Source organism: Eschrichtius robustus, chromosome 8 (genome assembly GCF_028021215.1).
Source record: "Eschrichtius robustus isolate mEscRob2 chromosome 8, mEscRob2.pri, whole genome shotgun sequence".
In the NCBI taxonomy this organism is placed as follows: domain Eukaryota; kingdom Metazoa; phylum Chordata; class Mammalia; order Artiodactyla; family Eschrichtiidae; genus Eschrichtius; species Eschrichtius robustus.
The window spans coordinates 96,397,470-96,425,397 of NC_090831.1; the positions used below are offsets into that span (position 1 = coordinate 96,397,470).

General features: G+C 38.1%; 1 pseudogene; it reads left to right on the forward strand.

Moving 5' to 3' along the window:
* Positions 1 to 579: 579 nt before the first annotated feature.
* On the forward strand, positions 580 to 27,893 carry LOC137768326 (zinc finger and SCAN domain-containing protein 5B-like; annotated as a pseudogene).
* Positions 27,894 to 27,928: the final 35 nt, after the last annotated feature.

Sequence of the window (27,928 nt, forward strand, 5' to 3'; positions counted from 1 at the left end):
CCAACATCAACTACCAGAAACATGAGTGAATGATTCTTCAAATAATTCCAGTCCCCAGCTTGAGTCTTCCAGCTGAAACCCTGACATCAGCAGAGAAAAGCTAAACCCATGTGTCCTGACCAAATTCTGGAACCATAAAACCCATAGAACCCATGAGCATAATGAATGGTTGTTTGATGTCACAAAATTAGGGGGTAATTTGCTATGCAGCCATGATATCTGTAACACCTATTGAACAGAATTATTATATACATGTTTTGCAAGAATTCTCCTTTCTGCATTATTATACATAATACATAATATTATACATAAAGGAGCATTCTTACAAAACATGTAAATTTGCTCCAGATACTACAAAATGTTACTTATATAAATGCATTACTTGGGATATTAACTTTCATCCTTTTATCTACCTTTCCTCTCCCTTTGCTTAAGGATTTCTGCAGATGTACATCAATAAATGTAAATCCATAAACTCCATCTGTAGAGTTTATAAACATCAGAAACATTTATAATAATCTAGATTCAGAAAACCTGATAAGCAGTATTTCAAGACAGTACATTCCATGGGTTAGGATCATGGTCCTGGAGCAAGTGGAAGGCCTATATTCGTATGAGGAGTCTTCAGTTCTTGATTCCTACTGGACAAATGGAATCCTCAGCACTCCAGTTGCCAAGGTGAGAAACACCTTCAATGCTGCTGAAGATTCAGGGAAAGAACTTAGAATACAGAATACAGGGCCTTGTTTATTCTCCAAATCCTATGAAATAAAAGTCACTTATTTAGGGAAGACTGAGGGGGAATTTATTAATAACCCACAAGTTCCCAAGTACTGTAGGTATAAAACTAGGTACAATATAGGCCTTGCCCTCAAGAAGTCCACAATCGCATAAAGGAGACAGATGCTTAAACAAACTAGCAATCCATTGTGATAGACAGAAGACTAGAGATAAAATCTGGAAATTAGCTCAGGAGTTTGTCAAAACTTACAGTTTATCAACGATTAATACTATCTCACAATCAGTGATTTACTCGATTTCTTATAATTTCTTTCTCAAATTTAAGATGCATTACTTCCCTTTAATTGCAGTTTATATAATACCGTCAAAGTATTGAAGCATATGTAAGGGAGTATGTGAATTTTGACAGTCCTGCTTAACAAAGGCACACATACATTATTTTATTTCCACACACATTTTCTCTTTTTTTTCAAACGAAGTTCTGCTAATAGACTTGAAATGGAGCAGGGGGAGGTGCGGGAAGAGAAGCTAGAGGACAACATAGGACCATAGCAACGTACAAGACTTTCATTCTGGATCGATTTTCCATGCCTCACTCTATTTTCCACCAAATGGCACTGCACCCAGCATTTTCCAATATCAGGAAATACCCTTTGCAGTTTTGCAAAATCTTTGAAGTAACTGTAGGGAATTATTGTGAAATCCTCATCATCACCATTTAATATTTGTTAAGGATTCTTCTCTGCCCATTCCTACTGATGGCAGCATAAAGCAGAGCAAGCACTACAGGCGAAGCTGCTGACATAAAGTGTTTTATCCCAGAGGGAGAGTTCAGTATTCCCATCGAAGACTGAGAATAATTCTTGCTTCTTCACTTATAAAATGAACATAGGAATTTCCATTACTTATCTCCAGCAAAAAACTCATTGCGGGATAATCACAGAGCCTTATTCAGAGTACTTAATAAGGATTTTACCAAAGGAAGAGTTTAAAGCTTTAAAATGACATTTCTTACTTGTGTGTGTTGGGGCAAGCATTATTAAATGAGAGCAAATTTGGGCTGGAACTTTTTTTAACAAATTTCATTTGTAGTCACTTTCTCCTTTTTAAAATTGCCTTAACATTCTTTTGAACAGCAAAGCTAGTCACTGTTCTAAGTGTTTTATACATATACACTCAATCCTTACAACAAACCTTTCAGGTAGGTATTTTTTACTATATCATTTGACAGATAAGGAAACTGAGGACAGTGGAATTATGTAATTTGGCACAAGTCACAGAGTTAGGAAGGGGAAGAACTGAAATTCGAACTCTGGCAATCTGGCCCCAAAGTTTGAATTCTTACCTCACCATACTGCCATAGTGAGTACATGTCTCTTCCCTTTCATATAAACTATGTCAGGACCACATAAAAATAGTTTTCTTTGGCTTGTTTGCCCTTGTACAGGAATTTCTCCCATGCACCTCTGCATCTTCCAAAAGCTTTATTAGCCCATCCTTTAAAGAAAGGTGTTCTCTCCTTAAGGAGTCGCTCCACATCACATTGATTCTGGGCCATGCAGCCAGCAGCAGCCCCATGTCAGCCTGCTAAAGACAAAACCCTTTCTGTTTCTCAACCAAATCCCTCATATTTTGAGCAGAAAACAAGAACTGCCCTGCTGAGGTGCCAAGGGAAACATACTTACATTATGAACTGTTTCTAACAAATGTTTTGGGGATTTTAAAGGGACAACTTTCTAAATATCTGAGACATTTGCAAACAACCCAGAAACACAGGCCAGCTTTGCAGCCCAAGCATCGCTTCTGGGTTGTATAATCTTCTTCCTGAAAGCAGCTGTTGCGATGCCCAATTATCAGTCGTCCAAAGATAACAACAAATGTTTTCTAAGGTTAAAGTAAACAAAGTAATCTAGGCCTTTGATTTTGAAATGGACATTGTTAATATAATTTTGGCATTATTTAACAGATTTCAAAGTGGAATCAAAGGTTTATGTTTATAAAGTTTATATTCATTCCACAAAGTTCAAGACGTTTGGCACTGCTAGGGAAACTTAAAAAGAGTAACAAAAGATTACCATGAGGAATTCAAAGCTGCCTTGTATGGTAATGCCGATTCAAACCACCACATAGCTCAGCATTGTAAGTTTAGCTGTAATTTTAAGGATGGATCAGTGTGTAGCTGCAGAGATTACTAAGTATAACACAGTGGTTTGCCCATTAACAATGAATAAGGGACTTTGGAAATTTTACAGTTAATGTCTCAGTTTTGAAAACAAATTGGAGAAATGAGAGAGAGAGAGGGAGAAAGAGAGAGAAACAGAGAGAACTGTTCAATTTTTGGCTTCATTTACTAAGTATTTATTAGCCTCTTTGACTGTTCTTCAAAATCAGCAGCTCCTCCTTGCCTTGTAATTGTAAACTGCACACTTTTGCCAACTTGGAATGCACACTGTGTTCCTGCCCAGCCCAAGCTCACTCTGAATCCGCCCGCTCTCAAACCCTGCTCTCCCAAGCTCTTGATTTGTTGGCAGCCGGTAAAAGGGGTTTCCTTATGAATCATAGTGCGTGGGGAGGCTGAGTGGTATACCCCTCACTTGTGCCATAATCTGTGTGGAATGTATTTGAAATAGAAGACAGAAATCTAGAGTTTAGTTCAACATCTGACTTCAAGCACATTCTCAAAAAATTGGAGTGCGATGTGGAAAAAACACTGTGTCTCTACTGCTGTGGAAAAGTTCATTCCCATTAACATTGTCTCCAAAGGGACAGGAACTAAGTTGCGCACTTTCAGGCTCTGAGGTCTCTGATTAGGAAGGAGTCCATTTCTCGACCCTTTTAGGCGACCCAACTTTCCTGTTCAGTTAATATACTTTTATTACATCCTTTGGTGGGCTGAAGTTGAAAGGCGTGTGGTTGAGAATACACAGTTGCCATAGACAACAGTTTTCATCAATTCTATTGAACAAATGTAAAGTCTGATGGATCACATCTATAACTGCAAGACGAAGGCTAAGAATATTACAAGATAGGTGTGTTTATAAAAGTCAGAATAGATGTGAGAACACTTTCCCACCACCTGTCATCACCTGTTTACGTTATGTTAAAGAAAATGGGTTTACTTATCAGCAACATGCACTTACCCGGCAAAACGAATTGTGACTAGCTATCCAGTTCTAAATTTCATTTCAAAGAAACTAGATACACTGTACTAACCAAATCTTTTATTTTCTTCTTAGATTGCACTAAGTACGCAAATATCTTAAATGAAAAAAAAAAGACTGGTAAAGGCATTTTGAATGAACAGAAAAACTGGGAAATGTGTGGCTATAAGCTTAGAATTTGCCCTAAAAGCTAAATGTATCAAACTCACATATTCTCCCAAACTATAGAGAATAAATCATGTTTCAGAAATGTAAAATGCACATATGTCACAAAGTTTTCTCTGGTTACTAGGCAATAAAATGATTATACCTTCTTAATTCACAAATCTTATAAATGGAAATAAGTCTGATACCTGCTGACTTTGATTAATATTCAAAGAAATGAGTCAAGTTATTTTGCTCATATACCCTGTAACATGTATTTCCAAGTAAAGGTAAGTGATGTGAGAAAAGGGGAATGAATAATAATAATAAGTAATCTATTTTGGATACTCATAATTTTGGCTTGATACAGAAGTTCCTTCAGTATCAATCAATCATCTAATACAATCACTGGATATGGCTGATGTCAGCAGTCTCATCAGTATGTAGAAAATATCAAGCCTGTGTTCACTCATTTATTCAACAATCAATCACTCAGGGCTTACCAAATTTTGTGATGTTTACAAGGTGTACAAGGAGCCCATAAGCTCAAGAAGCTCACCATGTGGGGAGAGAGGCAGACATGCCAACAAGTAATTAGCATGAGCATGTTAAGCCCTCAACAATTGAGGACTAATAAGAACCTGCTGTAAAAAAAAAAAAAAAAAAAAAAAAAAAAAATTTCTCTCTCTCTCTCTGTTTTTTTTTTTTTAATTTATTTTTATAATAGGGTATAGCTGATTTTCAATGCTGTTTCTTGCTGTACATCCACTTGATTCACTTACACAGAGACATAAATTCTTTTTCAGTTTCTAAAAGAAAAAGCCCTCAACAGAGGGGAACATGAAGGGAGCAGAGAGAAGAAGAGCAGGGCAGACTTCGGGAGAAAGGCAATAGTTGAACTGGGTCGTTAACAGGAGTGTAAGTGACCCAGGAGAAGGGGTGGGAGGTTTTGATAATATGATTTATAGTAAGAAATATATATTTGGTCTTTGTCCAGTTCCTGGCACAGGGCTCCCAAAATCCTTGAAATTCCCTAAGTGATAATAGAGGTAAAGATGTCTTTAGTTATTCATAACAAGCCTTTTTCAACCACACTTTAGTTTGCCAGGGGAACCAACCATGTGATTAGAGGGTTGGAACTTTCAGCCCCACTCCCTGACCTCTGGGGAGGACAAAGGGGTTGGAGATTGAGATCAGTCACCAATGGCCGATGATTTAATCAATCATGCCTAGGTAAGGAGGCTTCCATAAAAACTCAAAAGGATGGAGTTCTAAGAGCTTCCAGGTTGCTGAACACTTGGAGATACAGGGAGGGTGCTGTGCCCAGAGAGAATATGGAAGCTTTGTGCCCCTCCTCACATACCTTGCCCCATTCATCTCTTCCAGCTGGTCGTTCCTGAGTTATAGACTTTTATAATAAACTGGTAATCTCATAAGTAAACTATGTTCCTGAGTTCCCTGAGCCTCTCCAGCAAATTAATTGACCTGAGGAGTAGGTTGTAGAGTCCCCCAGTTCACAGCCAGTGGTCAGAGCATAGGTAACAACCCAGACGTGTGACTGGCATCTGAAGTGGGGGGCGTGGAGAGGCAGTCTTGTGGGACTGGGCCCTTAACTTGTGGGATCTGCAATCTCCAGGTAGATAGTGTCAGAACTGAGGTAAATTGTAGGGTACCCAACTGGTGTTACAGAATTGTCTGGTGTGGGAAAAGTACCACACATATGGTGATCAGAAGTAAAGTAGTGCAGTGTGAGAGCAAGGAAACACACATGTGGCCAATGAAGTGTTCTCTGTAAGCAGGAAAAGGAACGCACAGGAATGTGGTCTTTCTGTTCGTTTTTTTGTTTTGTTTTCAGAAGAGACATGGAGCAGTAAAGGGCATTTCCGACAATGGCACTTGCAGCAAGATGGATGGACCTAGAGATTGTCATACTGAGTGAAGTAAGTCAGACAGAGAAAGAAAAATATCATGATATCACTTATATGTGGAATCTAAAAAAAGGGTACAAATTAACTTATCCACAAACAGAAATAGAGTTACAGATGTAGAAAACAAACTTATGGTTATCAGGGGATAAGAGGGGGTAGGGATAAATTGGGAGATTGGGATTGACATATACACACTACTATATATAAGATAGATAACTAATAAGGACCTACTGTATAGCACAGGGAATTCTACTCAATACTCTGTAATGGCCTACATGGGAAAATAATCTAAAAAAGAGTGGATATATGTATATATATAACAGATTCACTTTGCTGTACACCTGAAATTAACACAACACTGTAAATCAACTATACCCCAATAAAAATTTTTAAAAAAAGAAGACACTGTTTGTGCAGTAACAAGACATGTGAGTATGGAGTGAAATGAGGTAGCAGTAGCTTTTGATTAATAAAAGAAAGGGAATATTGGTGGAGAGAATGATAGATTTTGGGCTGGCCAAGAAGAGAGGTAAGGTGTGAGTTTCACTGTAAAGCTTCCTAAGGAGAATGGACTACACAGCAATATTTTCCAAAAAGTGTTTTATGAACTGTTAATTTCATAGACCACTTGTTTCTTGGGTTATTTATAGTGAACTGAGGTAAACAAAAGGATTCTTATTCAAGTAAGTTTGAGGAATGCTGGATTTCTTTTCTGCAGAAGTTCTCAGAGTCTGCAGTACACTAATCCACATGGCTATACAAGACAAGGTAATAAAGACTGAATTTCCCACACTTATTCGACCAAAGAACCCTGTTTTGCACAGGCTATTTCAAAGAAATAGTGTTCCACATAAGGTAATTTGGAAATGCTACTATAAGGAGTTGAGTGGAATTAAAAGTCTTAATTGTTAAAGGTCAGGGAGATTCGTGGCCAAATCTGTATTTCAGAAATGCAACTTTGGCAAGATTAGGGAAGGGGGGTTGGAAGTGAGTCAGAGTTGGAAGATGAATGGGGAAGCTAAGACAACAATCTAAGCAAAGGCCATGAAAATGGAGGAAAAAGTCTGAATTTGGGAAATTTTCAGAATTGACAGCACCAAAGGGCTAGTTGGACATGAGGAGTAAAGAAGTGAATGAGAAGGAAAAAGTAAATAATAACTTAACCAAGTAATCCAAGGTAACGTCATCCATCATGAGACAGATTGACACCATGTGCTTCCTGATGTGATACACTGAGAAAGACACACTATCACTTACATTATATTCCAAACAATATATAATCTGAAACTAATCTTAAAAATACCAGATAAACCCAAATTGATAGATGTAAAATCAACAGAATGTATTCTCCAAAAATATCAATGTCACAAAAGACAAGGAAAAGCTGAAGAACCACATCAGATCAAGAGAGACTAAAGAGATATGAAAACTAAGTGTGAGTGTGATTCTTAATTCCATCCTGGACCAGCTAAAAATATGATAAAAAAGACATTAAAGAGACAATTGGAATAATTTGAGTAGGTCTTATGGATTAGATAATAGCATTGTATCAATATTAATTTTTTATTCTAAAAATTTTACTGTGATTATGTAGGAGAATGTTCTTATACTTAGAAAATAACAATGAATATTTAGGGGGAAAGGTGCATGAGGACTGTACTTACTCTCAAACAGAATAGAAAAATTTATGACTATATGTATGCATATAGATATATGGAGAGGGAGAGAAAGAAAGAAAGAAAGAAAGAAAGAAAGAAAGAAAGAAAGAAAGAAAGAAAGAAAGAAAGAAAGAAAGAAAGAAAGAAAGAAAGAAAGAAAGAAAGAAAGAAAGGAAGAAAGAAAGAAAGAAAGAAAGAAAGAAAGAAAGAAAGAAAGAAAGGAAAAAGAAAGAAAGAAAGAAAGAAAAGAAAAGAAAAGAAAGAAAGAAAGAAAGAAAGAGAGAAAGAGAGGAAGAAAATATGAGAAAATGTTAAAAATTGGTGACCAATCTAGTTGAAGGGCATTTGGAAATTTTTGGATATTTTTGGCAACTTCAGAAACGATTTCAAACTAAAACGTTAAAAAAAACTCAGCCATTTCACTTGCAAAGCCAATAGGTGCAAAATACAAGTCAATGATGGTTTTGCAGTTTCTAGCTTCAGTGATGGATTGAGCATACAGACTAGGGAGGAGCAGGTTTGAGAGAAGAAGGTGGAGTTTGGTTTGGGGCATGTTTCATTAAAATGCCAATATCATGTCCAGGGGAACACGGCTGGTAAGATGCGCCTGAAGTTCTGGAAAGAGAGGACACTGGAGTCAAAGATTTTGAAGACATCTTTACATATGATAGTCTCCACCTGCTGGTATTTTAAATTAAATGACAGTTTCTCTTTTCATTCAAACAACTTTAGTTGAGCCAGAGCAAATTTACAACTTTAGCTTGGGCTTAATCTTTAATCTCTAAATATGATATATGAAATTTTACCACCTTTTGGATGAGCCAGACTCTCCCAGAAAGGATACTGACATAAATGACTTAGTTACAATTAAGTTTAGAAGAAAATTCAGGTATATTATATTAAGTAATTGATTCTCAATGAATATTAGGGATCAACAGCCACAACCTGGCTTCCTAGACATTAACAGCGATTAAGATTTTGTATATGTGCTCCAAAAGTTGATTGAAAATAATAACATATTAGTTGAGATTGAGTTGAGTTGACTCAAAAATACCAGTCGTGTTTTTAACCTTCCTAAACTTCATGATCTACAGAGCTTGTGTTTCAGGAGCAACTTGGATATTGGTTTGGTTAAGTTAAACAACATTACAGTGAAAATATTTATTTTAATAAAGACTTCCCTTTAACCTAAACCTCTAATTTCATTAGAAAATGGAGAACACTAACACTAAAGTAGATTCAACTGGCCAGACTAAGAAAACGTCAGCTTTTCCAAACCTCAGCGTATAAAAATGAACAAGCTCAAAATACTTTGCCGAAATAAATATTATCTCAATTTTGTGTACATAGGCAGTTTCAACTTTTCCAAGACTAAATGCAAAATATTTTTGATGACTCTTGCCTGTTGCAAATTGCCAGAGATACCCTCCTGTCACGCTGGGACACCAACTCACCCTAACATGTAAATAGCTCATGCATGATTTCCTTCCATCTTTTGGAGCAATTATTTGAATAACAGCAGAGTAATCCTTCCACTCTCTTTACTGGAACTAAATGCTGTTTAAAGCATATCAAACAATGTCTAGCCAGACTGCCTGGGTTTAATTCTGTCTTTGCCCCTTATTAACTGTGACCTTGAACAAGATGTTGAATCTCTTTGTGCCTTGTTTTCCCATCTATAAATGGAGCAATGACAGTACTTAGAGCTTTCGTCACAGTATGTGCCATATCAATTAGCCAAAGTAAAATTAATCCCACCTGCCTAGATGAATAGACGTCCCAGCTTCCTCCAGGGGCCCATCCCTAGTATCTCATCAAGATGCTACAGAGACTGTCATACAGTGTGAAGTAAGCCAGAAAGAGAAAAACAAATATAATATATTAACACATGTATGTGGAATCTAGAAAAACGGTACAGATGAACCTATTTGCAAAGCAGAAATAGAGACATAGATGTAGAGAACAAACGTGTGGACACCAGTGGGGGAAAGGGGAAGGGTGGGATGAACTGGGAGATTGGGACTGACATATATACACCACTAGGTATAAAATAGATAACTAATGAGGACGTGCTGTATAGCATGGGGAACTCTACTCAGTGCTCTGTGGTGACCTAAATGGAAAGGAAATCCAAAAAGGAGGGGATATGTGTATACATATGGCTTGTTCACTTCACTGTGCAGCAGGAGCTAGCACGACATTGTAAAGTAACTATACCCCAATTAAAAAAAAATAAAGGAATCATATTAAAGACAACAAATACTCAAAAAAAAAAATAAGGAAGAATAAGAAGAAGCTACAGAGGTGCTTACTTATATCCAAAGGGGGAGTCCTAGTATTTCTCAACTACAATTCAGACAGTTTTGCTGGGACAAGAGGACTCCACCAAACACTATTTATACAATGGCAATTCCAGAAACAAATGCCCTCTGTCCTGCTGTTGTGACTGCTGTCACTTCTACCATGACCTCTGGATGCTTCTAGAAATAACTATGGCAACTGCTTGTGTTTGTTGAACATTACCATGCTCTGACCTAAAAGAAGAGAAACCAACTTTCCTCTTTACCCATCTGCCCCAAGAACTGTAATTCTATACGCCTATCACTGCAGTTCAAGAACTCCAAAAACTAATCAATCACTAATTTTAAATTATTGAGCATTTTTTTAAAATAAAATTTTTTTAAAATAAATTTTTTTAAAATAAATTTTTTTAAAATTGAGTATTTTTTTAAAATAAAATTCTTCAGGGACTTCCCTGGTGGCACAGTGGTTAAGAATCCGCCTGCCAATGCAGGGGACACCGGTTGGATCCCTGGTATGGGAAGATCCCACATGCCACGGAGCAGCTAAACCTGTGCACCACAACTACTGAAGCCCGCACACTCTAGGGCCTGCGTGCCGCAACTACTGAGCCTGCGTGCTACAAATACTGAAGCCCGAGTGCCTAGAGCCCATGCTCTGCAACAAGAGAAGCCACCGCAATGAGAAGCCCGTGCACTGCAACTACAGAAAGCCTGCACACGGCAACAAAGACCCAACGCAGCCAAAAAATTTTTTTTAAATAAATAACTTCTTCAATAAACTGTACTCATCAATTTATATAAATTCAATAAATTTCCCACCTTGGGAAAATATCCTTATCCCAATGCTATGTTCAGGAAAGCCAGCACAAAGGCCATTAGAAGAGGAAGGAAAAGTATTACTTAAGGAGGGCAGACAGAAGGTCTATGCAAAGGAACTGCAAAGCAAATTGTGACCTGAAGTGAGTTGAAGAAAATTACTCAAAGCATTTGTTACCTCTCAAAAAGTAATGTGTCAGGGAGGACCTTCAAGATGGCAGAGGAGTAAGACGTGGAGATCACCTTCCTCCCCACAAATACATCAGAAATACATCTACATGTGGAACAACTCCTACAGAACACCTACTGAACGCTGGCAGAAGACCTCAGACTTCCCAAAAGGCAAGAAACTCCCCACGTACCTGGGTAGGGCAAAAGAAAAAAGGAAATACAGAGACAAAAGAATAGGAAAGGGACCTGCACCTCTGGGAGGGAGCTGTGAAGGAGGAAAAGTTTCCACACACTAGGAGGCCCCTTCACTGGTGGAGATGGGGAGTGGGTGGGGGGGGAAGCTTCGGAGCCACGGAGGAGAGCACAGCAACAGGGGTGCGGAGGGCAAAGCAGAGAGATTCCTGCACAGAGGATCAGTGCTGACCAGCACTTACCAGCCTGAGAGGCTAGTCTGCTCACCCACCGGGACAGGTGGGGGCTGGGAGCTGAGGCTCGGGCTTCGCAGGTCAGATTCCAGGGAGAGGACTGGGGTTGGCTGCATGAACACAGACTGAAGGGGGCTAGTGTGCCAGAGCTAGCCGGGAGGGAGTACGGGAAAAAGCCTGGACCTGCCGAAGAGGCAAGAGAACACTGTTTCGGGGGTGCGTGAGGAGAGGGGATTCACAGCACTGCCTAAACGAGCTTCAGAGATGGGTGCAAGCCATGCCTATCAGTGCAGACACCAGAGACGGGCATGAAACGCTAAGGCTGCTGCTGCAGCCACCGAGAAGCCTGTGTGCAAGCACAGGTCACTCTCCACACCTCCCCTCCTGGGAGCCTGTGCAGCCCGCCACTGCCAGGGTCCCGTGATGCAGGGACAAATTCCGCGGAAGAACACACGGCGTGCCTAGGCTGTTGCAACGTCACGCTGGCCTCTGCCACCGCAGGCTCGCCCCGCATCCGTACCCCTCCCTCCCCCTGGTCTGAGTGAGCCAGAGCCCCCTAATCAGCTTCTCCTTTAACCCTGTCCTGCCTGGGTGGGAACAGATGCCCTCAGGCGACCTACACGCAGAGGCAGGTCCAAATCCAAAGCTGAACCCCAGGAGCTGTGCGAACAAAGAAGAGAAAGGGAAATCTCTCCCTGCAGCCTCAGGAGCAGCAGATTAAATCTCCACAATCAACTTGATGTACCCTGCATCTGTGGAATACCTGAATAGACAACGAAACATCCCAAAATTGAGGCGGTGGACTTTGGGAGCAACCATATATATATTTTTTTCCTTTTTCTCTTTTCGTGAGTGTGTATATGTATGATTCTTTGTGTGATTTTGTCTGTATAGCTTTGCTTTTACCATTTGTCCTAGTGTTCTGTCTGTCCGTTTTTGTTTTTTTTTTTCCCTTTGGTTTTTTGTTATGTTTTGTTTTGTTGTTTTTTTAGTATAGTTTTAAGCACTTGTTATCATTGGTGGACTTGTTTTTTGGTTTGGTTGCTCTCTTCTTTCTTTCTTCCTTTTTTTTTTCTTTCCTTTCTTACTTTTTAAAAATTTTTTTATTTTAATAACCTTATTTTATTATTTTTTTCTTTCTCTTTTTTCTTTCTCCCTTTTCTTCTGAGCGGTGTGGATGACAGCATCTTGGTGCTCTAGCCAGGTGTCATGCCTTTGCCTCTGAAGTGGGAGAGCTGAGTTCAGGACATTGGTCCACCAGAGACCTCCCAGTTCCATGTAATCTCAAACAGTGAAAGCTCTCCCATAGATCTTCATCTCAATGCTAAGACCAGCTCCACTCAACGACCAGCAAGCTACAGTGTTGGACACCCTATGCCAAACAACTAGCAAGACAGGAACACAACCCCACCAATTAGCAGAGAGGCTGCCTAAAATCATAATAAGGTCACAGACACACCAAAACACACCACCGGATGTGGTCCTGCCCAACAGAAAGATAAGATCCAGCCTCATCTATCAGAACACAGACACCAGTCCCCTCTACCAGGAAGCCTACACAACCCACTGAACCAACCTTAGCCACTGGGGGCAGAGAGCAAAAACAACGGGAACTACGAACCTGCAGCCTGCGAAAAGAAGACCCCAAACACAGTAAGTTAAGCAAAATGAGAAGACAGAGAAACACACAACAGATGAAGGAGCAAGGTAAAAACCCACCAGACCAAAAAATGAAGAGGAAATAGGCAGTCTACCTGAAAAAGACTTCATAGTGTTGATAGTAAAGATGATCCAAAATCTTGGAAATACAATGGAGAAAATACAAGAAGCGTTTAATGAGGAACTAGAAGAACTAAAGAGCAAAGAATGATGAAGAGCACAATAAATACAAATTAAAATTCTCTAGAAGAAATCAATAGCAGAATAACTGAGGCAGAAGAACAGATAAGTGACCTGGAAGATAAAATAGTGGAAATAACTACTGCAGAGCAGAATAAAGAAAAAAGAATGAGAAGAATTGAGGACAGTCTAAAAGACCTCAGGGACAATATTAAACACACCAACATTCGAATTATAGGGGTCCCAAAAGAAGAAGAGAAAAAGAAAGGGACTGAGAAAATATTTGAAGAGATTATAGTTGAGAACTTCCCTAATATGGGAAAGGAAATAGTTAATCAAGTCGAGGAAGCACAGCGAGTCCCATACAGGATAAATCCAAGGAGAAACCTGCCAGGACACATATTAATCAAACTATCAAAAAGTAAATACAAAGAAAAAATATTAAAAGCAGCAAGGGAAAAACAACATATACCATACAAGGGAATCCCCATAAGGTTAACAGCTGTCTTTCAGCAGAAACTCTGCAAGCCAGAAGGGAGTGGCAGGGCATATTTAAAGTGATGAAAGGGAAAAACCTACAACCAAGATTACTCTACTCAGCAAGGATCTCATTCAGATTTGACAGAGAAATTAAAACCTTTACAGACAAGCAAAAGCTAAGAGAATTCAGCACCATCAAACCAGCTTTACAACAAATGCTAAAGGAACTTCTCTAGGCAGGAAACACAAGAGAAGGAAAAGACCTACAATAACAAACCCAAAACAATTAAGAAAATGGTAATAGGAACATACATATCGATAATTACCTTACATGGAAATGGATTAAATGCCCCAACCAAAAGACATAGACTGGCAAAATGGATACAAAAACAAGACCTGTATACATGCTGTCTACAAGAGACGCACTTCAACCTAGGGACACACACAGACTGAAAGTGAGGGGATTGAAAAAGATATTCCATGCTAATGGAAATCAAAAGAAAGCTGGAGTAGAAATTCTCATATTAGACAAAATAGACTTTAAAATAAAGACTATTACAAGAGACAAAGAAAGACACTACATAATGATCAAGGGATCAATCCAAGAAGAAGATATAACAATTGTAAATATTTATGCACCCAACATAGGAGCACCTCAATACATAAGGCAAATACTAACAGCCATAAAAGGGGAAATCGACAGTAACACAATCATAGTAGGGGAATTCAAAGCCCCACTTTCAACAATGGACAGATCATCCAAAATGAAAAGAAATAAGGAAACACAAGCTTTAAATGATGCATTAAACAATATGGGCTTAATTGATATTTATAGGACATTCCATCCAAAAACAACAGAATACAGTTTCTTCTCAAGTGCTCATGGAACATTCTCCAGGATAGATCATATCTTCGGTCACAAATCAAGCCTTGGTAAATCTAAGAAAATTGAAATCATACCAAGTATCTTTTCTGAGCACAACGCTATGAGACTAGATATCAATTACAGGAAAAAAATCTGTAAAAAATACAAACACATGGAGGCTAAACAATACACTACTTAATAACCAAGAAATCACTGAAGAAATCAAAGAGGAAATTTAAAAATACCTAGAAACAAATGACAATGAAAACATGACGACCCAAAACCTATGGGATGCATCAAAAGCAGTTCTAAGAGGGAAGGTTATAGCAATAATCCTACCTCAAGAAACAAGAAACATCTCAAATAAACAACCTACACTTACATCTAAAGCGATTAGCGAAAGAAGAACAAAAAAACCCCAAAGTTAGCAGAAGGAAAGAAATCATAAAGATCAGATCAGAAATAAATGAAAAAGAAATGAAGGAAATGATAGCAAAGATCAATAAAACTAAAAGTTGGTTCTTTGAGAAGATAAATAAAATTGATAAACCATTAGCCAGACTCATGAAGAAAAAAAAGGGAGAAGACTCAAATCAATAGAATTAGAAATGAAAAAGGAGAAGTAACAACTGACACTGCAGAAATGCAAAGGATCATGAGAGATTACCACAAGCAACTCTATGCCAATAAAATGGACAACCTGGAAGAAATGGACAAATTCTTAGAAAAGCACAACCTTCTGAGACTGAACCAGGAACAAACAGAAAATATAAACAGACCAATCACAAGCACTGAAATTGAGACTGTGGTTAAAAATCTTCCAACAAACAAAAGCCCAGGACCAGATGGCTTCACAGGCGAATTTTACCATTTAGAGAAGAGCTAACACCTGTCCTTATCAAACTCTTCCAAAATATAGCAGAGGGAGGAACACTCCCAAACTCATTCTATGAGGCCACCATCATCCTGATACCAAAACCAGACAAATATGTCACAAAGAGAGAAAACTACAGGTCAATACCACTGATGAACATGCAAAAATCTTCAACAAAATACTAGCAAACAGAATCCAACAGCAATTAAAAGGATCATACACCATGATCAAGTGGGGTTTATCTCAGGTATGCAAGGATTCTTCAATATATGCAAATCAACCAGTGTGATACACCATATTAACAAATTGAAGGAGAAAAACCATATGATCTTCTCAATAGATGCAGAAAAAGCTTTTGACAAAATTCAACACCCACTTATGATAAAAACCCTCCAGAAAGTAGGCATAGAGGGAACTTACCTCAACATAATAAAGGCCATTTATGACAAACTCACAGCCAACATCGTTCTTATTGGAGAAAAACTGAAACTATTTCCACTAAGATCAGGAACAAGACAGGGTTGCCACTCTCACCACTTCTATTCAGCATACTTTTGGAAGTTTTAGCCACAGCAATCAGTGAAGAAAAAGAAATAAAAGGAATCCAAATCGGAAAAGAAGTAAAGCTGTCGCTGTTTGCAGATGACATGATACTATACACAGAGAATTCTAAAGACTCTACCAGAACACCACTAGAGCTAATCAATGAATTTGGTAAAGTAGCAGGATACCAAAATGAATGCACAGAAATCTCTCACATTCCTATACACTAATGATGAAAAATCTGAAAGAGAAATTAAGGAAACACTCCCATTTACCACTGCAACAAAAAGAATAGAATACCTAGGAATAAACCTATCTATGGAGACAAAAGACCTGTATGCAGAAAACTATAAGACACTGATGAAAGAAATTAAAGATGATATAAACAGATGGAGAGATATATCATGTTCTTGGATTGGAAGAATAAACATTGTGAAAATGACTATACTACCCAAAGCAATCTACAGATTCAGTGCAATCCCTATCAAACTACCAATGACATTTTTCACAGAACTAGAAGAAAAAATTTCACAATTTGTATGGAAACACAAAAGACCCCGAATAGCCAAAGCAATCTTGAGAAAGAAAAACGGAGCTGGAGGAATCAGACTCCCTGACTTCAGACTATACTACAAAGCTACAGTAATCAAGACAATATGGTACTGGCACAAAAACAGAAATACAGATCAATGGAACAGGATAGAAAGCCCAGAGATAAACCCACGCACATATGGTCACCTTATCTTTGATAAAGGGGGCAAGAATATACAGTGGAGAAATGACAGCCTCTTCAATATGTGGTGCTGGGAAAACTGGACAGGTATATGTAAAAGAATGAAATTAGAGCACTCCCTAATACGCTACACAAAAATAAACTCAAAATGGATTAAAGACCTAAATGTAAGGCCAGACACTATCAAACTCTTAGAGGAACACAAAGGCAGAACACGCTATGACATAAATCACAGCAAGATCCTTTTTGACCCACCTCCTAGAGAAATGGAAATAAAAACAAAAATAAACAAATGGCAACTAATCAAACTTAAATGCTTTTGCACAGCAAAGAAACCATAAAGAAGATGAAAAGACAACCCTCAGAATGGGAGAAAATATTTGCAAATGAAGCAACTGACAAAGGATCAATCTCCAAAATATACAAGCAGCTCATGCAGCTCAATATCAAAAGAACAAACAACCCAATCCAAAAATGGGCAGAAGACCTAAATAGACATTTCTCCAAAGAAGGTATACAGATTGCCAACAAACACATGAAAGAATGCTCAACATCACTAATCATTAGAGAAATTCAATTCAAAACTACAATGAGGTATCACCTCACACCAGTCAGAATGGCCATCATCAAAAAGTCTACAAACAATAAATGCTGGAGAGGGTGTGGGGAAAAGGGAACCCTCTTGCACTGTTGGTGGGAATGTAAATTGATACAGCCACTATGGAGAATAGTACGTAGGTTCCTTAAAAAACTAAAAATAGAACAACGATACGACCCAGCAATCCCCCTACTGGGCATATTCCCTGAGAAACCATAATTCAAAAAGAGTCATGTACCACAATGTTCATTGCAGCTCTATTTACAATAGCCAGGACATGGAAGCAACCTAAGTGTCCATCGACAGATGAATGGATAAAGAAGATGTGGCACATATATACAATGGAATATTACTCAGCCATAGAAAGAAACGAAATTGAGTTATTTGTAGTGAGGTGGATGGACCTAGAGTCTGTCATACAGAGTGGAGTAAGTGAGAAAGAGAAAAACAAATACTGTATGCTAACACATATATATGGAATCTAAAAAAGAAAAAAATGGGTCTGAGGAACCTAGGGGCAGGACAGGAATAAAGACACAGACGTAGAGAATGGACTTGAGGACACTGGGAGGGGAAGGGTAAGCTGAGACGAAGTGAGAGAGTGGTATGGGCTTATATATACTACCAAATGTAAAATAGATAGCTAGTGGGAAGCAGGCACGTAGCACAGGGAGATCAGCTCAATGCTTTGTGACCACCTAGAGGGGTGCGATAGGGAGGGTGGGAGAGATAGGCAAGAGGGAGGAGATATGGGGATATATGGATACGTATAGCTGATTCACTTTGTTATAAAGCAGAAACTCACACACCATTGTAAAGCAATTAAACTCCAATAAAGATGTTAAAAAAAGAATTCAAACAAAGGAGAATAAATTGTAAAATAAATTTTTCCCCTACTTTTCTTTCTGAGCCTTCCTTCTGTTTATTTATTTTCTTGGAATATCACTTACTAGAATATAACGCCATTGCTCTCGATGAAAATAAAAACAATAAACCAAGGGCTTGTCTGTTCTTCAGTAACAAGTGCTTATTTAAAGGCTAGGTGTAGTAGCATGACTGTATATGTGATTGGAAATATGGGGAAGTAGAGCATGCTTTTTGATCAAAGATGAAGTGTGCTGTCTCCTCTGTTGAGTTTGAGGTAGATTGGAACCCAGATTTTTCTGTACTTCAAGACCCATGAGTTTTCAACTACCCCAAGGGTGGCAGGGGCTGTGGACACTCCCTCCATCCCCCAGCCTTTCTTAGAGTTCCGGTGGGGCCACATGAACAGTTATAACAGATGGGTAGGAGTGGGAATGGCACATGTCACTTTGAGACCAGCCTGACTCCTCTACCTCTCTTCCTAGCACAATGGAAATAAGACTTTATGTAACAGAAACTGAGTATGGGGTGGGAGTAAATCATTCACATTAAAATGTAACTAGAAAGGTTAGTACAAACAAAAGAATCACTGTGATATAGAGTAATTATATGATTTTAAAATTTATTTTCATTATCTTTTGCTATCTTCTTCACACCTCACTTAAAGTATTACACAGCTTTGATATTGCTAATGTCCTTTGAGTTTTATTCTGTTTTTAATACGGCCAAATAATATAAAATAACATTCATCTGAAACCTGTTTCTGCCCTTGTCTCCTCTGTCTCTGTCTGTCTCTCTCTCTCATACACACATATATACACACATACCCATTCTTTTTCTACATTTATTCTTAATATTACAAAAATGCTCTACCACCATGAGGAAATTTGAGCAAAAAGTCAAAATAAAATTTAGACCTAAAAGTTGCTTATGGCTTGTTAACCGATAGCAACCCAACATCAGTATGATTCAACAATTAAAACTGCTCTTTCATTTGAATGGTTAAAGAAGGAAGTGTGGGCAATGGGGAGAGGGAGGAGGGAAAGGAGAGAAGGAACAGGGAGTGACTGGGTTTAAGAGGAGGCAGGAGCGTTAGAAATGCAGAAGTACAAGTGGTTAGGAAAAAATATTTTTGAAGAAAGTTATATGACAGAAAGAGCTCATTACCAAAGCATTGGGTTTATAGTTTAATGCCTATTCTTCTATATACTTATTTGTTAATTTCTTCAATTTATTTAGCTGGCTCACAAAATTACACCACACTTTTCAGACAGGCAGATAAAGTTCAGGCAGAAAGCTAACTAGGAAACTGTCTGAGACTTTATATTGCTTGTTACAGCATTCCCCGCACCCCTCTTTTTTTTAATAGAAATATGTAGGCCAGTGGTTTCTTCGGAAGAAAGCTGTCTTCATACTCCAGAAACTCATAGGGAGGTTGCTGAAAACAACAAGCCGTGCTCACAGAAACATGCCCAGAAGAAACAGTCATTCCCTTGGCTGGAATGTTAGATCTGCTTTGAAGTAGCTGAGGTGATGCTGATCTCCCTGGAAAAAAAGTGGGAGTAAAACCCAGCAAGGTCATTCACCGTGGGAGCTCGGGTAAGAGTAGATTTGGCCAATCAGTCCATGGCCATATTTTTATTCAATGTAGCTGACTCCTCAGTGTGTGGGACTTAGGATTCCATACCTAAGGAATCAAGAGATGAAGAAACCTATTTAAAAAGGTGGAAAAAAGAAAACTTGAATACTAGGAGCAAACAGAAGACGTGTTTGTGTGCAAACAGAATGCTAGGGGTTGGCATGGCATGGGCTGGTGACAGTTGAACAGATTTGGAGACCAGAATCCTGGATTCTATCTAGTCTGCACCTCGTGCAAGTCACTTTTTATGTCTGGTCTTCATTATCCTCATCAGTAAAATGGCAGATTTTTATTAGATGATCCATGAGACTTTCTCTCATCTAATAATATAAACACTCTAGGCACAGCTTTCTGATTGGCTCAGAAGTCTGAATCAATATGACTCATAGAGCGTGGCTTTGTTCCGGCTCGTTCTTGATTCTGGAGCATCCGGAAGCCTGGGTGAACTCCTCTTCCAAGGCTCTCCTTGTATAATGGTGATAGTCCTTACAACACAGGGCCCATGCTCTCAGCCCCGTCCTTATTGCTGGGGGTTTGTTTCTCACTTTGGCCAACTCTCTGGTGATCCTAACCTGTGGAGATTTGTCTAATCACGTTTGCTGTAGAAAGCTGAACCCTGGTGCTGGATTGGGATTTAGATGGTCAGTTTTGTTTTCTGTTCCTTAAAAATTCAGAGTAAAGTATTTCTGAATTAAAATGAAATGATTAATATAATGTGTTAAAGTTTGTTTCTGGGGCATTATTCCAGTAATTAATGAGTTGTGTGGGAGCTCCAAAACAACAATACAGGAATGTGTGCTGGTTAAGCTATAAAAGAAATGTCAGAGTTTTAACAAGTAGTGGCCTTGAGTAAATCATGCCAGCCTAGGAAATAGCAGTGCTTACCATACTACTGATCTAACTATATACCCCTCCCCCAACAATTCAAGATGTACTTCTTTTGAAAGCAACTGAACTTGGTAAATATAAGAAACAATGGATCACTCTGGCTACATATTACACTTGGCAGTGTTGGGGGGGAGGTTAAGAATACCTTTGTCTGTCTCCTACTGCCCCAACCAATTAAATTAGGTTCTCTGTGATGAGGCTAAGGTGTTGATATATGTGCTAAGTTTCCCAGGTGACAATGCTTCTTCAGCAGACAGGGCTGAGAGACATGCATCTGATGGTCTTTTCCAGGGCAGCTTCCATAGAGTTGAAAACAGCTGAAATTGAAATGAGGAGGTTTGGGGTTCAAATTATGACTCTCTCATTTACAAGCTGAGTGTCCTTAGGCAAGTCATCAAACCTTTCTTAGTCTCAATTTCCCCACTATAAACAAGGAGACAAATTGTTGAGAAAGCAAAATAAGGTATATTTGAAAATATTTGGTACATAATAGGTATTCAAAAAGGTATTTACCAAATGTTGGGTTTGTTTTCTTTCACTTTGTTAGCTTAATTTTAGGTGGTGAGAAGTGGTTAGTTATTTAAAGTGGTGAAAATCTCAGTACTGAGCATGGTCACTATAGTAAATAAGATACCTATAAAAAACATGTGAAGAATGGAGACATTGATTTTGTTCTCACTTCCCTCCCAGTTAAGAGATCTCTAATTGTGGATCTGCGGTTAGGCTAATTCAGAGTGCCTCCAACTGGAGTTCTGATATATAAGGGGATTAGAGCCTAGTTCTGAGTGGGTGATGGAGACCCATGGGGCTGACCTCGAAGGTGTGGCTGGTGGTGGCAGCGTTGAGGTCAGGCGGAGGGGCAGACTGGCCTCCTCGGCCTCTTCGGCCTCCCATCTCCATTTCTGTTGAGATCTATAAAGTCAAGAATCCATGGTAATGGAAGCATGAACTGTGCCTTCTCTTTCTTTATATAAGAGTAGTCCCGGCTGTGATCTTGGAGGGAGGTGAATAAAAAAGGAAAACAAAAATGTAGGGAAAAGGGAAATAATTACACAAATACTTAAGAAAAGCTACAGACAAAATTGTCTGAGAACCATTTTCCCAAATGACTGCTTTGTATTTTCCAGGTTGTTGTTATTTTAGTTGTTTTTTTGTTTTGTTTTGTTTCCTCAGTATGAGTATTTTATAAATTTAGAAAGTAAGAGCTATCCAAATTAAAATTAAGATATAGTACCTTCTGTCTTGTAATGAATGCCCCCAGCACCTTAAATCTGGATGGTTTTTCAAAACTTGATTCCACAAATAATGTTGAAAACCCCTCAAAATTAGTACAACCAGTTTTTAGACTGCTACATTAGCAAACCTTTTGCTACAATGTATAAAACAACAAGCTTTCTAGTTATTTCACAGAAATTTAGGTTTTAAAGATATCTGTAGAAATCAGCTGACTCATGCCCCCCCTTGAGTCACATAGAAGCTGAACAACCTTCCAAGATAACACAACTCATCAATAGTGGTACTAAGAACAGAATCCAGCTATTCCAATTTCATTGATGCTGCAATTACAGATACCTGGTATCTGGGTTTGAAGCAGGCTTCTTTGTGATCTTTCTTTCGAGAAACAGATTATATTGTTTTAAAAGAAATAACTTTCAACTTCATTAAAGGTTGATATTAGTGAATAAGGTCTGAAGATCTAATGTATAACTAGTAACTACAGTTGATAATAATGTATTGTATAATTGAAATTTGCTAAGAAAGTAGAACTAAAATGTTCTTACCAACCCCCTCACCCACAAAGATAAATATGTGAGGTTATGGATGTGTTAATTAACTAGATGGGAGGAATCCTTTCACAATGTATCTGTATATCAAATCATCATGACATACTATTTAAATATCTTATTATTTTATTTATCAATTACACCTTAATAAGGCTGAAAAAAAGTTGCTATCAAATAGGGTTTTCCAGAAGGACTCAAAGATTCTATATTCCCTGCATTCTCCTATGTTTGAAAATTTGCCTGTGACTTTTATAAATAAATAATATTTTCGCATGGTATAATATTTCTGGTTAAAATCTCTGACTTCAAAATTCTGCAGACATTATTCCTCTGTCTCCTGACATTGAATACTACTAGAGACAAGACAAAAGCTGTCTTAATTCCTGCTCTCATGAGTAACTTTCTTTGTTTTCTAAGTGTGTGAAGAATTATTTTCTTCTTTCTTAAAGTTCAATTATTTCAATACCATTTATCTAAGTATTGATTGTTCTTTATTATTTTTTCATGATCTGCAGACTTTATGCTTCATTTCAGAGGAAATTTCCTCTATTATGTATTTTCAATAACTTTATATGTCTTTTGTTGGCATTGCTATTTTAGGGACACCTAGAATTCTTATATTGAATTTTATTTGTTCACCCTCTATATCTATCATCATTTCTCTAATTATTTTAATCCCTGTGGGCACTGTGGTTACCTAAAATTTTCCCACTGTGCCAGAATTTAGATTTCAAGCTGTATATATATGGTCTTTTCCATTTTATTTATTGTACAGTAGTGTTGTAGTTAACAATTTGCTTACTCAGTTAAGATGCCACCAAAAAACTACTAGAGCTCATCAATGAATTCAGCAAAGTTGCAGGATACAAAATTAATATACAGAAATCTGTTGCATTTCTATACTGTAACAATGAACGATCAGGAAGAAAAATTAAGGAAACAATTCCATTTACAATTGCATCAAAAAGAATAAAATACCTAGGAATAAATCTAACTACGGAGGTAAAAGATCTGTACTCAGAAAACTATAAGACACTGATAAAAGAAATTGAAGACAAAACAAACAGATGGAAAGATATACCGTGTTCCTGGATTGGAAGAATTAATACTCTTAAAATAACAATACTACCCAAGGCAATCTGCAGATTCAATGCAATCCCTATCAAAATACCAAAGGCATTTTCCACAGAACTAGAAAAAGTAATTTTAAATTTATATGGAAACAAAGAAGACCCCAAATACCCAAAACAATTTTGAGAAAGAAGAACAGAGCTGGAGGTATCATGCGCCCTGACTTCAGACTATATTACAAAGCTACAGTCATCAAAATAGTACAGTACTAGCACAAAAACAGACACATAGATCAATGGAACAGAATAGAGAGCATAGAAATAAACCCACACACTTATGGTCAATTAAAGAAGGCAAGAATATACAATGAGAAAAAGACAGTCTCTTCAATAAGTGATACTGGGAAAACTGGACAGCTATATGTATATACAAAAAAAAAAAGATGAAATTTACAAAAGTTAACTCAAAATGGATTAAAGACCTAAATGTGAGACCTGAAACCATAAAACTCCTAGAAGAAACAGGCAGAATACTCTGACATAAATCGCAGCAATATTTTTTTGGATCTGTCTCCTAAGGCAAAGGAAACAAAAGCAAAAATAAACAAATGGGACCTAATTAAACTTAAAAGCTTTTAGACAGCCTACTGAATGGGAGAAACTATTTGCAAATGATATGACCAGGGGTTAATTGCCAAAATATATAAACAGCTCATACAACTCAATATCAAAAAAACAAATTACCTGATTAAAAACATGGGCAAAAGACCTGAATAGACATTTTCCAAGGAAGATATACAGATGGCCAACAGGCACATGAAAAGATGCTCAACATTGCTAATCATCAGAGAAATGCAAATCAAAACCACAAGGAGATATTACCTCACACCTCAGAATGACTATTACCAAAAGGACCACAAATAACAAATGTTGGCAAGGATATGAAGAAAAGAGAATCCTTGTACACTGTCGGTGGGAATGTAAATTAGTGCAGCCACTGTAGAAAACAATATGGAGGTTTCTCAAAAAACTAAAAATAGAACTACCATATGATCCAGCAATTCCACTCCTAGGTATATATCTGAAGAAAACAAAAACATTAATTTGAAAATATACATGCACCCCAATGTTCATAGCAGCATTATATATAGTAGCCAAGATATGGAAGCAACCTAAGTGTCCATCAATAGATGAATGGATAAAGAAGATGTGGTATACACACACAAACGCACACACACACACAATGGAATACTACTCAGCCATAAAAAGGAATGAAATTTTGCCATTTGTAAAAACATGGATGGACCTGGAGGGTATTATGCTTAATGAAGTAAGTCAGACAGAGAAAGACAAATATTGTATGTTATCACTTATATGTGGAATCTAAAAAATAAAATAAATGAGTGAATATAACAAAACAGAAACAGACTCACATAAAGAACAAACTAATGGGGCTTCCCTGGTGGCGCAGTGGTTGAGAGTCTGCCTGCTAATGCAGGGGACATGGGTTCAAGCCCTGGCCTGGGAGGATCCCACATGCCACGGAGCAACTAATCCCGTGAGCCACAACTACTGAGCCTGCGCGTCTGGAGCTTGTGCTCTGCAACAAGAGGCCGCGATAGTGAGAGGCCCGCGCACCGCGATGAAGAGTGGCCCCCGCTTGCCGCAACTAGAGAAAGCCCTCGCACAGAAACGAAGACCCAACACAGCCAAAAATAAATAAATTAATTAATTTTTAAAAAAAGAAAAAAAAGAACAAACTAATGGTTACCAGTGGGGATAGGGAAGGGGGGAGGGAGTGGCAAGACAGGGGTAGGGGATTAAGAGATACAAACTACTATGTACAAAATAAATAAGCTACAAGGATACATTGTATGGTACAGGGAATACAGCAAATATCTTGTAATTACTTTAAATGAAGTATAATCTATAAAAATTTTGAATCACTTTGTTATACATCTGAAACTAATATAATATTATAAATCAAATATACCTCAATAGAAAAACGTAAAACAATAAAAAGTTACCCAAATAAAGTTAGCAAAAAACAAAAACAAACAAAACGTTCATTGACAGAGAAGTGGATAAAGAAAATGTGTTTATACATACATTTTCACTGAAAAATGAAAAGTAATTTTTGATGCATGAGGAATATTAATGATGTTTTAAACTTTCTTTGCTATTTTTCAGCATCTTAGAATTACTATGTTAAAGCTTTGTTTGAGCCAGATTAAATTACTGATTTGATATCAGCCCACCAACTCTTCACACATTCTTTACTTGTTAAGATACTGCTGCCTTAGGCATTTAGGAAAAGTAAGGATTTCTAAATTATATGACGTTATTCTTTTTCTCTATGGTGTACAACCTCTGTTTTTCTAAATTCCTACTCAGAAAATATGTTCTTCTCACACTTTGCCTTGTCAACTGATTTTAGATAAAATCTTTTAAGACTCATTTACATTTGTAAAAAGGAAAAAAAAGTAGGTGACCCAATTTGGTTAAAACTTTTGGATTTATATCCCTTACCTCCTTCAAACACTGCAGGCATATGATAAAAAATTCACTAGACTAGAAAAAACCAATCTTGTAGCCACTAAATACAATAAATAAAAGTCTACAATAAATAATATAATAAATAGCCTACAATAAAACCAATATATAGATTTATTTAATAAATTATTTTTTCTTTTGGTGGAGTTTCAACGGGAAATTTAATCCATTCAGATCAGCTAAAATGGTTCCTTCCATGGCCTTAAACTAGTCATTGGGCTGATGAGGTAATGGGAAGAGAGGCTAGGAGTTTCGACCACTCTATATAAATAGAGACATTTCAGCTCAAGAAACAATTTAAGATCCAGTCCCAGACTCAAGGAGGCTGAAGGCAAGAGGATTCAAAGGAGACTTCTGAATAAACAGTGAATCTATTATGCTACTAAGGAAAACCAGGGTAATTCCCTTTTGATAGGTCTCAATTAGGCACCAGTTATAGAACATTTTGCTAAGAGTTATATTGGAAAATTCTCCAATAAGTACAGCCACAGACCAGACATTTTCATGGGGTCACAGAAAACCTCAAGACAGCCCTGGATCAGAGAGCCACCAGTGTCTGTAGCATCCCAAGGAACACACTGAAAAGCAAGACTACAACTCTGAGACTTGGCACATTAGATTCAGAGGTTTTACCAGCTTGATGGAATCTGACCCTTCAAGGATTTGAGGAGACTGTGCGCTCTGCCATCTGTGGCTGAGGCCAGATCTTCACACCAACGAGCAGATTATGGATAAGCTGGTGATGGAGCAGTTTATGATGTTCTTGTTGCAGGAGTTCCAGGTCTTAGTCAAGGAAAGTGGTGTGGAGAGTTGCAAAGAACTGGAGGACACGCTAAGAAATAACAAGAAACCCCAAAATAGACCATAGTCAGCTTACAAGGAGAGAAGTTTCTTCTGCAAAATTCAAATGTTCAGATGGTGGAAGCTGAGATCAGTGACATGGGCAATGGGAGAAACTTATTCAGGAAGCCTGAACCTTCTATGAGTGAGATACATTCAGATGACAGAAGGAACAGAATATTCTCCTGCCAGAGACCATTCCTGAAAAAGGTAAACTGGAGGATCTACAACTCAAACAGAAATTGGAGAAGGGTCTGATGGAAGACAGGGAAGAGACAAGAATACTTAAATCTCAGGAGCCTCAGCTTCTGAAGGGTCCTGAGAGGGAAGTTTTGACTTGGAGTGGACACAAAAGAGACTCTCAGAAGAGTCTAAGAAGTTCCAAAAGAAAACGGGACAACAGTTCCATTTCCCAAGAAGTGCCTCAAGAAGGAGCCACATATTTGGACAAAGGAGAATTCTCAGGACAACTTGGGTCAAATTCAGTTCTTTCACCAAGCACCGTGGGACCAACCGGTCATCATATTGGAAAAGAAGCCACAGACACCATATGAATGTAGGGTATGCAAACAAAAAATTTCATTATAAACCTCAGTTTGTCATTCACCAGAGGACACACACAGGAGAGAGACCCTTTAAATGCAATATCTGCCCCAAAGCTTTCATGCAGCCTTCAGATCTCCGAGTTCACCAGTGAATCCACACAGGCGAGAAGCCATACTGTTGTGAACTCTGCACCAAGGAGTTCACCCACAACTCTACCCTGCCTGCTCACAAGAAGATCCACACAAAGGAGAAGCCGTACCAACGTGAAGACTTTGAGAAAGCTTTAAGCCACAAAGGGAACCTCAACATTCACTGACAAACCCACTCTGGACTAAAACCATATACATGTCCCTAGTGCAACAGCACCTTCTGTCAGCTGGGAACTTTTAAACACCATGAAAAAACACATTTAAAAATGACTTCCCAATGATTCCACCATCAGGTCCAAGTCCATTCTGCTCCAAG